Consider the following 13,597-nt stretch of genomic DNA (forward strand, 5'->3'; position numbering starts at 1 on the left):
AAATCCTGGGCTTAGGTGTGCTAGCAAGATTGTTTCTAACTGTTTTATATTAGAGAGACCTCTCCTATTTCACATTCTAAGATTCCCTCATTTAACATCATTTACCAAGGGCTACACTGTGTTGGCATTTTATGCCAACAAGGAGCTGAATTTCATTGGGAACTAAATGCTGCTACAGGATAAATTAGGTGAATTAGATGAAACGACAGACTAATATCTAATTGCCTGCTAGTAGGTGTGGCTGGAAAGTGATATATTAACTATATCAGCTTAAATTATTTATACTTGACACTTTGTAGAAGTAGATTCAAATAATACCCCCAGATTCAATGTCTTTACCATAATATTTTAACACTAAACTAGCTTTTTGTGAATTGCAGACACTAAGTTAATGATTAAGAAGAAAACATCACTGGCAACATATCAGGTAAAGAGCAAAGGGGTTTCATTAAGTGAAATTGCCCCCAGAATGGGAGAGGGGCAGGCAAAATTAGAGCATCGCTGGGTAGTCCATTTTAGTCAGAGCCTGTTGAGAAATGGAGGCACCTGAAATTCCACTTTTCTCTGAATGTAATGACTTACTTCAAAGGATACTGACTGGTTCCCAGTATAGGCAATACCATAAAGATTTATGGAGTGAATGAATGAATGAATGAATGAACACATGTCAGTGATGCTTATACCAGACTATACTCCATTGTCTTTAGCTTGTGATGGTAAGTTGAGTAAGCAGCCAACCTAGTTCTTTATCCACTTTCATTAGCAATTTGTACCTTATGTATATTATTTTCACTACCCTCTTCTATTTTACTCGTTGATCATTATAAGCTTTGAAATATATATATATGAAAAGCTATATATACATGTAGCTTTTCATTGATTGGGGAACTGCAGAAGTTATTCACAGCCTTAAATTCTATTAAATCTGATAAGGCAGCTTTCAATGCCCATCAGCCCATCCCCTTGACAATACAACAGACTGAACTGTTCAAAATGACTGACAGCTCCATTTGCCAGGCAGCCATTCTGAGTGGCAGTTTCACTTGCACACTGTCCATCCCAAGTGGCATCTCAACACCAAGAACACCTACTTTGATTGACAGTTTCACATACAATGAAGTGAAGCCAGGGTATCTCTGAGAAGCTGAGAAGGTGTGGGGGACATGTGTTCTTTAGAATTAGGATCTTTCCCCACCTCCTTTTTTTTTTCTTTCTGTGAACATCTCATTATCGCTACTAAAAGAGCATAAAATACACACACATACAGAAGACAGCACTTGATTTCTCACAGCTGTGCATCAAGTCAACATAGTTTTGTGTCGCGCCACATGAAAATGTTTTTATCCCTCTCAATGACATACAAAAAACATATTCTAAGTTATTACTGAAACTTTACTTATGCCTACTAAATGGCCTTGTTGTTTCATTAACTATCAAAGGAAACCAATAAGACCCAACGCTTTCTACTTTTCATGTGTAGGGCATGATTTCTGTGCTATCCTAGCAAACATTTTTTTTTTTAGTTTAGCTTCGAGTTTACTGGAAAACACAAGGGAACCAATGACAGGGAATGGCTGCCTAAAATTTTAATCTAAGCTAAACTAGAAATCAATTATTATATAGTAGAGGCCTGGTGCATAAAAATTCATGCACTGGAGGGAGGTCCCTTAGCCCGGCCTGCCCCCTCTTACAGTCCAGGAGCCCTCAGGTGCAGGAGGCGACCTGGCGATCAGGGGAAGGCAATGCCCAATTACATCTCGGCTGCTGCCACTGCCAGCAGCGCAAGCCTCAGCCAGCCCTGGGTGGCTGGGCAGCCACCATCCAATGTTTGCCTGTGCCTCGGGCTGACCCTGGGTGGCTGGGAGGCTCACGGGACTGGGGGACTCAGGAAGCGGGCACATAGAGCCTGCCGCCCCAGTGGGGCTGAGGGGACTGGGTGCCACCATCTTGTGGCTGTGGGCACTGCCATCTTTGAGGGCATGGCAGTCAATTAACATATTCCCTCTTTATTGACTGTGGTTGCCCCCATCTTTGAGGGTGGGACAATTAGCATATTTTGTCCTTATTGGCTGTGGGCACTGCCATCTTTGAGGGTGGAGCAGTCAATTAGCATATCCCCTCCTTATTGGCTGGGGGTGCCACCATCTTTGCAACGGCATGAGGGTCAATTAGCATATTCCCTCTTTATTAGATAGGATTGAGCACCTACTAGTATGGTGAACTGATTAATAGGAAATACAGTGACTGGATGAAGTTTTTTCAAAAGTGCTTAACAATAGTGCAGCTGTAGCTGGATTATGTGTTTAGCTTCAGGTATGACTTATTATAGATATTAACTATTTTCTTATTTGACTCCAACAAATATCCAGTGAAAAGAGAATGACCAGCACTAACATTTCTGTGTGGTTGATAATGGAACAGCAGCTCAATGAGGACAAGAACCTTTTAAAATGTCACCAAGGAGCTGAGCTGGAGCGCACACTTGAAAGTGACTTTGTAGCTTCTAGTGTGCCTTCTACCATACCCTGCCATGCTAATTCCATTTCCTTCTTTATAAGTGGTGTTAAAAATTATGGCCAACTTTGCTTCTTCTTTTTTTTTTTTAATCCTCACCCAAGGATTTTTAGAGAAAGTGGAAGGGACAGGGAGAGACAGGGAAACATCAATTGGTTGCCTCCTGCATGCTCCCTGACAGGGCCAAGGATGGAGCCTATAATTTAGGGCACATACCCTTTGTTCGCAGGCCAACGCTTTATCCACTGACCCAAACCAGCTGGTGTGCTATATCTTTACTTTCAAAGATTCAAGCTGCTGGTTGGGAGCTTTCTCAAGCTCGTAACCCATGATAGTGTTTTATTGAATACCAACTCAAATATATCATTTCTATCTCAGTTTTAAAGAATTCTATAGAATGGTCACAGCTTACTTGTCCAAGCTTATTTTATGTTAGCCTCTATATTACTCTGTTCAAGCTGCCATAACAAAATATGACAGACCAAGTGATAAATTTATTTTCTCAGAGTTCAGGAGGCTAGAAGTCTACGATCAAGGTGTCAGTGGGCTTCTTCTGAGACCTCTTTCTTTGGCTGCCGGATGACTGCCTTCTTGCTGTGTCTTCTCACATAGTCTTTCTCTATGCATATGTATCCCCGGTGTTTCTTTCTGTCTCCAAACACTTCTTGGGGTTGTTTAAAGGGTCCCAGTCAGATTGAATTAACAACCACCCTAAAGGCTCCATTTAGCTCAATCACTTCTTTAAAGGCCCTATCTCCCAGTACAGTTACATTCTGAGGTCCTGGGAGTTAGGGCTTCAACATATGAATGTTAGGGGCACACAATTCAGCCTGTAACAGCCTCTAACCAGAACTTCCACTTTAGCCAGAAATACATTTATTCCCAAAACAAAAAGTATATTTTCCTACCACCTCATCTTTGAACTGAATATTTTGGAGATGAGAGAAAGGGATTATATATGTCTAGTCAACTCATTCATAGAGAAGAAACCTGGGTTTTCTAAAAAGAAAAATTAACTGCACTACCCGAAGAGTGAGAGCTGTCAGTCAGTGTCACTGCCAGAGTTAGATAGAGCCTTGGAAAATGGGCTGAGGCTTTTGTGCCGATGGTCATGTTTCCTCTCAGTGATCCCTTTGGGCTTAAATGAGAGACCCAGTCATTTTTACCAACTGTAACCTTGTTTATTTTAAAAAATATCCCTTACATGGAGTTTCTCAGAAGAACACCTTCTTGATTCCCCTAGGCAGAAATTAACCTTCTCTTTTCAGAAATGTTAAGGCTTTATCTTAAAGCATTTCCCATTCTTATAGTTATCTGCGTATTTGTTTCAGCTCCCATAGATAATGTAAATTTCTTAAGCAGTGAATGAATAAAAAAGGTAGCATCCAATGTCTTGGTTTATACATATACATACCAGGTGCTCAATAAATATTTATTGCATTAGATTACTTTGTAAACATCAACTCTCCTAACATGAAATTTCCCTGAGTTTTTAAAAATGCAGCACTGGGGAGAAGCAGGAGCAGCTAATAGACATTTCAGATGCTCCTCAAGTCAGGAGTATTCAGGGATTTTTTCATATGCTCCTTGACTTGCAATGGGTTATGGCCCGATAAGCCCATCATAAGTTGAAAATACTGTAAGTTAAAAATGCATTTATTAAGTCTAACCTACCAAATATTATAGATTATTTACCCTACCTTAAACATGCTCAGTACACAATATTCAAAAATACCATTGCAACACGGTACACTGTAGAGTAGGGGTTGTTTACCCTGATGATTGTGTGCCTGACTAGGACCTGTGGCTCACTGCCACTGCCCAGCATCCTGGGAGTGTCACACCACATATTAAAACCTTAAAAAAGATCAAAATTCAAGATTCAAATTTCTACTGAACATGTACCACTTTTGCACCACCCTAAAGAAAAAAGAATTTTTAAGTTGGGAAAGTGTTGTAGTTTTTTGAATATTAGTTAGTGGTTTACATATCAGGGCAACTGTGTCTTCTTAATCTTTGTCTCCCAAAGACTCAGGCTGGCAAATAGCAGCTGCTCTGAAAGTGCTGAATGAGTGACTGTGAGAATGAAGAGACCCCCTGATCACAGCAGACTTGGCATCAGATGTGTGACTTTTAGACATCAAATAGGGATATATCGCCATCTAGTGGAAAATATATAGTCTGCTATCAGAAAATGGGACTCCTCTCCTAGGACATAATATTGAAATTTTACTGGGTTGCATACACCCTTATAAATGTCTAATGATTGAAAGAGAATATAATTGGCATTGCCTAAAAGTTACTACAACAGTACACAAGTACAGATCCATTATCATATAATATTTAAAAAAACATTTCTTTGATGAAAGCATTAGTGAAAAATTCTCTGGACTTGGTGAAACCAAGAGGCATCCTCCAGTGTGCTCAAATGTTCATCCATCCTTTAAATATTGTTCCTCTTGTTAATCCCACTCCTTTCCCTTCCCGTCAGTTACTACAGTTAGTGCCTCCAGTGGGCACACTCAGCTACAAGTAACTTTACCCAAGCAAGCATGGTTTCTCCCTCATTATCTTCACTTTTTTTTTTTTAAGAATGTTTTAGGATGCCAATGACTTTTTTTGTTGAAAAGTATTGAAACCAGATTTGTTTATCTGTCTGTATACTCTTTGCACTATGTGTATCTCTGAAATTGGAAAGAGGACAGTCGCATCTTAGAAGCACATTTGCCAATAACTGTATGGTTTGAATTACCTTGCAAGTTATGTCCCATCTCTGGCCATCTCTATTTTATACTTACACAAAAATTAAAAATTTTCTCTTATTAAATATGTATTTATTTAATGATATTTATTAAAATAGTGTATTGAATTTACATGGAAGTTTAATATATGACTCCAGACTCTAGAAAGCTTTCAATCTGTTAAAGGAATTTATATTTTTATTCAAAAATCTATGTTATGAATACTTCCAGTTCCAAACATAATAGTATTTAACATACTCCAACACACACACACACACACACACACACACACACACACACACACACACAGACAAGACAAAATACATGAAGCAACTGTTTTCAGGAATTACACAACAGGGCTGTAATTGGTGAAAATTCTAAATTCATAGATCCAGAAAGCTCAATTAAGCTCAAACATAGAAAATATAAACAAAACTACACACATCACCATAACGTTGCTCAAAGCTAGCAATATGTACAAAATCTTAGATTTGGCATAAGATAAAATATTACATACAGAAGAACAAAGACAATGATTACAGTGGATTTCTTACATAATACAATACAAACAAGAAGACAAGTCATATCTATAAAGTACTGCAAAGAAAAAAAACTGATAACCTAGTATTCTATATTTAGCAAAAGTATCATTCACAATTGATGCTACAGCCTCAATGTTTGTATGTTTGTTCCTCAAATTCATATTTTAAAATCTATTCCCTGCTCCCACTGTGATAGAACTGGGGGAAAGGCTTTGGGAGGTGATTTGACCATGAGGATGGAGACCTCATGGATGATATTACTGCTTGCATAAAATAAATCCCAGAGAGCTCTCTCACTCTTTCCATATTGGAAAACAGCAAAAAAATGGCTGTCTATAAACCAAGAAGTGAGCTCTTACCAGATACTGAAAGCCCTGATCATAGACTTCCAGCCTCCAGAACTTGGAAAAATTAATTTCTGTCATTTTTAAGCCTCCCTAGACTATGGTATTCTGTTATAGTAGTGGTCATGGACCAAGAAGTGAGGGTGCTACTATAATAAATACCTAAAGACATGGAATTGATGTGAGAGCTGGAAGATTGTTGAGGTGCATGCTAAGAAAATAAAGTCTACAGTGCCATGAATGAGCCAATTCTGGCGAGAGCTCAGAAAGAAAATAGGAGAGCATTAGAGAAAGTTTCCATTATCTTAGAGAATATCTACATAACCATGAACAGAATGTTGGTAGAAATACAGACCAGTAAAAGCCATTCTGATGAGGTCTCAGACAGAAATGAAGGACATGTTTTTGGAAACTGGAAGAAGTGCAATCCTATTTTAAAATACAAAGAACTGGACTGAATTGTGTTTATGTTCTAGTATTTTGTGGAAAGTAGAATTTGTAAGCAATGAAATTGGTTATTTAACTGAAGTCATTTCTAAGCAAAGTGTGGCTTGGTTCCTTCTGCTTGTAGTAAAAGATAAAAGAAGAGAAAAGGATTAAAGACAGAATTGTTAAGCAAAAAGGAACTAGAACTAGAGATCTGGAAAATTCTCAGCCTATACACCTCTCTCTCTCTCTCTCTCTCTCTCTCTCTCTCTCTCTCTCTCTCTCCACCTAATGACATGTTTGTTGATTTTAGAGAGAGAGGAAGGAAGAGAGGGAGATACATTGATGTGAGAAAAAAACATCGATTGGATACTTACATACCTGCCCCCACCAGGATTGAACCTGCAACCTAGGCATGTGCCCTGACCAGGAATCTAACCTGCAGCCTTTTGGTGTACAGGACAAAGTTCCAACCTCTTTGACCCATGCGGGCAGGGCTTAACCTATCCATTAGAGAGAGAGAGAGAGAGAGAGAGAGAGAGAGAGAGAGAGAGAGAGAGAAGCTTGTTCAGAGGAGAATAGTAAGGATGTGGCCAAGCAACTATGTGGTAAGGACCTAGGTATGGGTATGGATTGCAAGCTTAATCAGCCACCTCAACAGAAACCAGGTGCTATTCCTCAAGACCAGGGAGAATAATCCTGAGAGTGATTCATAGACCATCAGGGCTGCCTCTTTAGTTTCAAAAGGGAGAACCATCACTTCACTTTCAACAGGACAGATGGCCTCCTCATAAAGTGATGGAAGCCTATCCCTGCCCCCCAGCAGGACGACCATCTCAGTGGGCCCAGAAGGTGGGACCCCCAACGCAGTGGGCCTGGAGGGCAGAGCACTGAGCCCTCCATGGGGGAAAATGAATTGTGATGACTATCACCTCCCACCATAATAAAAGTCAATTTCAGACATAACTCTAAATGTATAAAGTGAAGTGATAAAGCTTTTAAGAGAAACAATAGCTTTGTAGTCAAACAAATATTTATCAAACAAAATATAAAAAGTGACATGACAAGGAAAAATTATATATTAAATTATGTTAAATGAAAAAAGCCTCTTTATCCAATGAAACTATTAAAAATGCAAGCCACAGAATGTGAGAACATGTTTAAAATTCATATACCTGACAAATGGCCTATACCCAAGTACATATAAAGAATTACAAATCAGTCGAAACCGGTTTGGCTCAGTGGATAGAGCGTCGGCCTGCGGACTGAAAGGTCCCAGGTTCGATTCCGGTCAAGGGCATGTACCTGGGTTGCAGGCATATCCCCGGGTTGCGGGCATATCCCCAGTAGGAGATGTGCAGGAGGCAGCTGATCGATGTTTCTCTCTCATCAATGTTTCTAACTCTCTATCTCTCTCCCTTCCTCTCTGTAAAAAATCAATAAAATATATATTAAAAAAAAAAGAATTACAAATCAATAAGACAAGGGTAGAAAACCTAATACAAATATGGGCAAAGTATTTAATCAGATACTTCACCAAAGAAGATATGCATTTAACTAGTAAACTTAGAAAAAGTTCTCAATTAGTTATCAAGAAAATGCTAATTAAAACTGTAGTTCAACTCTACCAAAGAAACAATGGAATGGTAAACGTTAAAAGAACAAAACAAATGTCCAATGTCAATGAAGATATATAGCAACTGAAATTTTCAAACAATGGTGGTGCAACCACTTTGGAAACTTTTTGACAATATCTAATAAAGTTACATACACACATACACTGAGTGGCCAGATTATTATGACTACCTAACGTTTGTAGGCAAATTAGCTATAATTTCGTGCTGAAGTTGCTAAAAGGCCAGACCATTATAAATAGGGAAGCAGGTTGTTTACCACGACAGTAGAAGTGATTTTTTTCTGAAGATATGGGTAAACAACGCGATTTAACAGCCTTTGAACGTGGGATATATACATGTACACTGAGTGGCCAGATTATTATGACCACCTGATGTTTGTAGGCAAATTAGCTGTACACTGCTTCGTATGGGATATGGAAGCCAAAGGCCTGTTTGAACACTTTATTGTCTGCAGTTACCAAGATAAAACATCTCCAATTCGCACAGGAACACAAGGATTGGACAGTCGAGCATTGGAAAAAAGTCATGTGATCTGATGAATCACATTTCCAGTTGCATCATGCAGATGGCAGAGTGAGAATTTGGTGGAAACAGCATGAAAGCATGCATCCCACATGCATGAGTACAACCCTTCAAGCTGGTGGGGGCAGTGTTATGGTATGGGGCATGTTTTCCTGGCATGATTTGGGCCCTTTAATTCGTGTGGAACAACATCTGAATAGCACAACATACCTAAGTATCGTTGCTGATTAAGTTCATCCTATCATGTTGATGGAGTATCCCAATGGAGATGGCTTCTTCCAACAAGACAATGCACCATGCCACAGTGCTCATATTGTGCAGCAGTGGTTTCAAGAATATGAGGGAGACTTTACCTTGCTTAGGTGGCCCCCACATCACCAGATCTCAATCCAATTGAGCATTTGTGGGAAGATGTTAAAAGAGCCATCAGGCAGCTGGTTCCACAACCATCAAATCTCACAGAACTGGACAGTGTTATTCATTAGGCATGATGTCAGATTCCTCGCATCACCTTTCAACATCTCGTGGAGTCAATACCAAGAAGAATCACCGCAGTATTGAAGGCAAAAGGTGGCCCAACGAAGTATTGAGGGGGATGGTCATAATAATCTGGCCACTTAGTGTAATATATATCCCACGTTCAAAGGCTATTAAATCGCATTGTTTACCCATATCTTCAGAAAAAAATCACTTCTACTGTCGTGGTAAACAACCTGCTTTCCTATTTATAATGGTCTGGCCCTCTAGCAACTTCAGTGCAAAATTATAGCTAATTTGCCTACAAACATCAGGTGGTCATAATAATCTGGCCACTCAGTGTATATTCTGACCCAACAATTTGACTGTTAAGTATAGATCTAAGTATATAACAGATTTCATACATATTTTCTACTAAAATATATGGTAAAGAAAGCCCATGAAATCATTCTAAATAATCCTAACCTGAAAATAATAAATAACCAATACAATGAATAAACATAGTATTTGGATCCATAGAATCTTATATAATAAAGAGGTAATATGCAAATTAACCCTCACACCTTCACAAGATGGCTGCCTATGACCAGGCTGGCAGGGGTGTTTGTGAGGGACAACCAAATGACTCAACAGCAGACTGCCTGGGGCAACCAGGCTGGCAGAGGGGCCGTGAGGGGCAACCAGGCCAGCTGGGGGAGGAGGGGCAGTTAGGGGCGACCAGCAGGCAGGCAGGAGGGTGAGCGATTAGGAGCCAACGGTCCAGGATTGTGAGAGGGATAGCTGACTGCTGGTTTAGGCCCGATACTGGGTATCGGGCCTAAATCAGCAGTCAGAAATCCCCCAAGGGGTCTCATATTGGAGAGGGTGCAGGCTGGGCTGAGGGGACCCCCCTCCACCCTGTGCACGAATTTCATGCACCGGCCCTCTAGTTGATAAATATTTGTGGTATATTTGCCGGGAGCCGGTCCATCCTTGCTGTTTCAAGGGACCTGGCATATATGGCATACGGTTCTTAATATGTTTGCTCACCTTCTTGGCGCTGTGTTTTAACCAAAGTCACCTCTCCGAGAAAGGTTGAATCCCCAGGTAGGGATTTTCCCCTGAAGTTAGGGAGGGAATAAAACCCCTCAACTAAGTGCCAGGCGGGTAATTAATCCCTTTAACTACGAACAATCATGCTTAAACTACATAATCTTTTCTCCCTGGAATGGAGATAAGAAACGCCCTAACCTTTGTAATAGAGATTGATAGGATTGAATCAACTGGTATAAATACAGTTGTAACAAGACAGAAAGACTCAGAACTCAGGAGACAGAATTCAGAAGACAGAACCTACACGGAGCCTAGAGACAGAAGAACTTCGCTGGCGAGAGCATGCCAGAGGATCCTGGACCGGGACTGGCCTCGGAGCCTAGAGACAGAGCCTAGCGGGAGAACATGGCAAGGGATCCTGGACTGAACCTGACTACAGAGATTGGCAGGAGAACCTGACTGGAACCTGGACACTGAACCTGACTGGAGAGCCTGGACAGAACCTGGCTGGAGAACCTAGCGAGGGAACATGGCTACAGAACCTCGCTGGAGATCCGAAGCAGAGCCTCTCTGGAGATCAAGACCAGAACTTGGCTGGAGATCCTGGCTAGGCTGCTGATCAACTGAACGCTGTCTCCGTGTCATTCCTTCTTCGCCGACTCCGTCCACACCTTTGGGGACCCCTGGACCCGCTGGCGCTGGACCCCAGCATATGGCGCCCGAACAGGGACCCCTACATAAGCCCCACTCTCGGGATGGATAGGACTCCACCATAGGAAGAGGGTGGATAGTCTTCGCCGACTCCGTCCACACCTTTGGGAACCCCTGGAACAGGATTCCCCTAGGTAAGCCCCCCTCCCCCATTGAGAACCCCCACACTCGGGACGGATCAGACTCCACCGTAGGAAGAGGGTGGATAGTCTTCGCCGACTCCGTCCACACCTTTGGGAACCCCTGGAACAGGATTCCCTTAGGTAAGCCCCCCCCACCCCATTGAGAACCCCACACTCGGGACGGATAGGACTCCACCAGGGTGCTACAGACCCCCCTATAGAGGATAAGTAGGGTAAGAAGGTGGATAGTACAGAACTTAGATTGAGAAGATGTGCCATACTGAGTCCAAAGAAAGAAGACTCTGTATTGATCTTTAGATTAAGAAGATGTGCCATACTGAGTCTAAAGAAAAAAGACTCCGTATTGATCTTTTAACATATATGCTTGTTAGCAGAGGAATTAAGGTTACTCCCAGTCAGACAGAACGTTTTAGACAAGAAGTATGTCCATGCTTTTCTGAGGAAGGAAAGGTAAATGTAATGGCATGGGAGAAGGTAGGCCCAAGGAGCCTTATCCTTAACTCCACTGCAGCCTTTCCACCCCGGGAAAGTGCAGGATTGGCAAGCTCTCCCTGAGGTGATAGATCAGGACTCAGGTAATAGCAGAAAGCGCCAATCCTACTCTTAAAATGGATACAAGAGAGCGTTTCAGGTTTTTCTTTTTAATGCTTGCTTTTAAAAAATAAAAAAGGGGGAATTTGCCGGGAGCCGGTCCATCCTTGCTGTTTCAAGGGACCTGGCATATATGGCATACGGTTCTTAATATGTTTGCTCACCTTCTTGGCGCTGTGTTTTAACCAAAGTCACCTCTCCGAGAAAGGTTGAATCCCCAGGTAGGGATTTTCCCCTGAAGTTAGGGAGGGAATAAAACCCCTCAACTAAGTGCCAGGCGGGTAATTAATCCCTTTAACTACGAACAATCATGCTTAAACTACATAATCTTTTCTCCCTGGAATGGAGATAAGAAACGCCCTAACCTTTGTAATAGAGATTGATAGGATTGAATCAACTGGTATAAATACAGTTGTAACAAGACAGAAAGACTCAGAACTCAGGAGACAGAATTCAGAAGACAGAACCTACACGGAGCCTAGAGACAGAAGAACTTCGCTGGCGAGAGCATGCCAGAGGATCCTGGACCGGGACTGGCCTCGGAGCCTAGAGACAGAGCCTAGCGGGAGAACATGGCAAGGGATCCTGGACTGAACCTGACTACAGAGATTGGCAGGAGAACCTGACTGGAACCTGGACACTGAACCTGACTGGAGAGCCTGGACAGAACCTGGCTGGAGAACCTAGCGAGGGAACATGGCTACAGAACCTCGCTGGAGATCCGAAGCAGAGCCTCTCTGGAGATCAAGACCAGAACTTGGCTGGAGATCCTGGCTAGGCTGCTGATCAACTGAACGCTGTCTCCGTGTCATTCCTTCTTCGCCGACTCCGTCCACACCTTTGGGGACCCCTGGACCTGCTGGGGTTGGACCCCGGCATATATTCATACCTAGGAATATTATGCAGCAATGTGAAAGAAATGTTATAACATGGATAAAACTCACTATTTAAGCGAAAGACAAAATACAGAAATGAGTGGCTACTATGTAATTTCAGTAACTTAAGTTCTAAAGCAGGGAAAACTAATTTGGGTCTAGAAGTCAGGAGAATGTTTAGCTTCGCCAGGCGGTGGGCAGGCTGGGAAAGAGCACCAAGGATTTGGGTAATGGTATTGCTTGATCAGGGTGATGCTTGCACAGGTGTGTTTACTTTACCAATGTTCATTAAGCTGCACACTTACAACAGGTGCATTTGTTTAGGTATGGAATACTTCAGTAAAATTTCCACTAAAAAGGTAGATCAGATTAAGTGTTCTCCTCTGAAAACACTCCAGTGACTTTCTGCTATAATTAAAATAACACTTAAAATTATAAGCTTATAATCACTATGAATAGTTTTATACCAAAATATTGAAAAATAGATATAATATGTATTTTCAGGAAATATGTTGTCAATATTAATTCCAGAAGAATTAGAGAATCTAAAGAGTTCAATCATTACAGAAGAATTGAAAATATATTATATCAGTCCCTGAGAGTCTGATGGAAAAAAAAGTACAGCAATTATTGAAGGAAAAGATAATGTACATGTTAGATGTACAGTTCTAAATCATGAATATAAAATAAGTTTGTTATAGCTGAGACATCTAAACAAAATGAGATGTTACAAGGGCACAGCATTTGTATCTACATAGTCACACACACACATAGAAAAAATAGGCGATCACATCTATAAACAGAAACACAAATTTGAAATAAAAATCAATTCTATTCTTGCCTAATAGAATAACAACATAACCAAGTATATGCTATTCTGTATGTATACATATATAATAGATATAGATATATATATAGATATAGATATGAATAGTTTGATATTGTAAAGTATCTTGATATAATTTGTACCATTAAAAAACTTAAAAAGTAAATGTGATCCTTTCAGCAAATGCTAAAAAGGAATTTATTGGTAAAATTTAGT

The sequence above is a fragment of the Myotis daubentonii genome, chromosome 8, assembly GCF_963259705.1.
Source record: "Myotis daubentonii chromosome 8, mMyoDau2.1, whole genome shotgun sequence".
NCBI classification, from domain to species: domain Eukaryota; kingdom Metazoa; phylum Chordata; class Mammalia; order Chiroptera; family Vespertilionidae; genus Myotis; species Myotis daubentonii.